Here is a 3,071-nt window from a genome sequence, read left to right as displayed (position 1 = left end):
CCCACTTCCCCTAGATCCCTAACCTCAGAAGAATTGTTGGCCTTACAGCTAGTAGAAAAAGCTATTGAAGAGCAATTTGTCACTTATATAGATTACTCCTTGCCCCTGCATCTGTTAATTTTTAATATGACTCGTGCCTATGGAACTGCTATAACAAAAAAAATTTCCTATAATGTAGATACACTCAAGGATTTCTCCTAAATGTAATATCTTGCCATATCACAAAGCAGTGGCACAGATGATGATTACTGGAAGAAGGCAGACATTAACTTATTTCAGGAAAGAGACAGATATCATTGTTCAGCCTTTTAACGGAACTATAGACTGCTATATCCCCCAAGGTCACCAAAGGCTCATCTTGCCTTTACCTTATTTGTTCTAAATATTTGGCAAACTGATATTAAAGGTCAGTCTGCAGTGGATAACCACTGGCATCTAGTTACTTCTAATTCTTATGCATTGGTAAAATGAAAGGACCCACTGACTAGCGAATGAAAGGGTCCAGATCCGGTTCTAATCTGGGGAAGGGGCTCGGTTTGTGTTTTTTCACGAGATAAAGATAGAGCTCAGTGGCTGCCAGAGAGATTAATTCGTCAGATGAACACAGATTCCAAATCTTCTTATAAGTATAACCTTGAGGACTAAAATTCCTCTTTTGCTTAAAATTCAGCTGGAAACTGAAGCTCCCAGAAAAGCTGTTTTCCTGCTACTCTCTGAGCCAGCTCCCCCACAGGAGGCCGGAGTCTAGCCTTAGCTTACAATTTACAACTGAATAAAGTACCTGGACCTCCCCAAAAAGAAAATTTGCATTGCTACTTTCTCATTGTCTAGATCTCTTTCTTTTTTCAAGCAGGTCAATCAACATCCTCCAGTCGGACTACAGCAGGCATACATCCCCACCCTCTAGAGCATAAAAGAGGCAACTACTATTTTCATTTCAGCATGTTTTGTGACTTTTGGTCTGAGTTGAGGTTTAGGTTCACCGAGAGGACTAGTAAGGCAGATATTTTTAATATTAAAAGAGATTGGTTTTTATTTTGATAGACGGGCTTAGTCCCTTAGCTGGCCTCTGGCTTTTCACCCTTGCTGTTACTACAAGGTGTCCTTAGTTCCTCAGACTATGGGAATAACAGGGATGAGGAAAAAAGACTTCCAGCTCCTATTTCAGCCACAAATTGTGGTGTTACTAATGACATAATTCTTGTCTAGGCCTTGCTAAATCTGAGGTTGACAATTCTCCTTTAAGAGCTACACAGTACTCAGAACTGTATATACTGGTTCGTGATCATACGAATATGGTAAGGGTACCGCTTAGTACAGAGAACTACTACAAGGGGAGGTCCAGCTTGACCAGTTCTGAGTCCCCTGTGCGTTATTCCTGGTTTAAAATAGAAGTTGGTATCTAATTCCAGCTAAAAACCAAAAATATCTAAGGCTCTGCCTCCCCTCCCCAAAAGATACCAAGAGCCACAGGTGTGAGTCGTGATAGCACCCACAGGAGAAATCGGGTCAATGTCCACCCAAACCAAGGTTAAAAGCACACTCATCTACGGATAAAAAAAATCATTTGATCACCTCAGTTAAGCGTGGCCTTTTTAAACTTAATTAATAGGGGGGAGAGAGGTTGGAAACTGTACTGTTGGAAGGGCAAGCCCTTCACTGCCTCCCACCCTAAAAAAGCCAATTGGCCTTGTACTACAGATTCCAGATTACCCCCCTCTCCCTGTTTCCCGCCTGTCATCCAAAATGGGGAGGAATATCAACTCAGTATTATTCTTAATAGAGTGCATTTCAAATTTGTTCAGTCAGGGTTCCAACGCCCTACTTAAAATTCAACTAGGAAGTTACCTACTCAGCACTAATTAGCATTATAAAGTCAGAGCCTACAGCTCAGGGCTTTTCTGTTAGTTGTTTACTAGTATAGAAAGGACAGTCTTATCCAGATACGGTTTACCATAAGAAAAGTTAGGGAATCCCAAAGAGACAGGTTTTTTTCTTTAGCCCTAAAAATTCAGGCAGAACTATTGAGCTTAGATAAATGTTTTGCCTCAGGCCAGCCTTTTCTTTTTTATTTTTATTAACAAGAGGGAGGAGATATAGCCTCCCCTCCCCCAGCCTTAATGGTTCCACTGTTTACACCTGGATGGAGCTTCCCACTCAATCGTTCTGCCACGCCCACTTCTGGAACCTGCCACTTTGCTGTTCCAAAGCCATCATGTGATCACCCTGCTACTGGACCCCAAGATTATTTGGCGGGAATTGGCCCCCTCCCCCTTCCTTTATAACTGAATGCCAGAATAGTAAAAATTAAACCTTGAGCAGAGAGCTTTGTCTTGGTTCCTTCCTTATCTCGCGCAGCCCAGCCTCTCTTCTCTTCCAGGTTTCCAAAATGCCTTTCCAGACTAGAACCCATGTTGTGATCTACTGGCCAGACACAACAGTAATCAAGTGGGGAGGGCCTAGCCTATTGTGGGTGGTGCCATCCCTGGGCTGGTAGTCTTGGGTTCTAGAGGAAAGGAAGCTGAGCAAGCCAGGAGAAGCAGGCCAGTAAGGAACATCCCTCCATGACCTCTGCATCAGCTCCTACTTCCTGACCTGCTTGAGTTCCAGTCCTGACTTCCTTTGCTGATGAACAGCAGTGTGGAAGTGTAAGGTGAATAAACCCTTTCCTCCCCAACTTGCTTCTTGGTCATGATGTTTTGTGCTGGAATAGGAACCCTGACTAAGACACTTCTGTTCTTTATTTTACCCTCCCTTTGCCGAATTGTGTCCTGATACATGGTTACCACTGAATTTTAATGTCCCTGATGACATTACACTAAAACAAAACTGGAAGGGCACTACTTAGAAGCACTGCTTATCTCATTCTGAAAAATCTGGAAAACTACTATATTTTTTCTTCCCAGGCATCTCTTCCTCCTCCCCCTTCTTTAATTAAAAATAGATTCTTGGCTAATATCCACTTATCAGTGAGTACATATTGTGTGAGTTCCTTTGTGATTGTGTTACCTCACTCAGGATGATACCCTCCAGGTTCATCCATTTGCCTAGGAATTTCATAAATTCATTCT

This window comes from Mus caroli, chromosome 3, assembly GCF_900094665.2.
Source record: "Mus caroli chromosome 3, CAROLI_EIJ_v1.1, whole genome shotgun sequence".
In the NCBI taxonomy this organism is placed as follows: Eukaryota; Metazoa; Chordata; class Mammalia; order Rodentia; family Muridae; genus Mus; species Mus caroli.
This window is presented reverse-complemented; position numbering follows the sequence as displayed.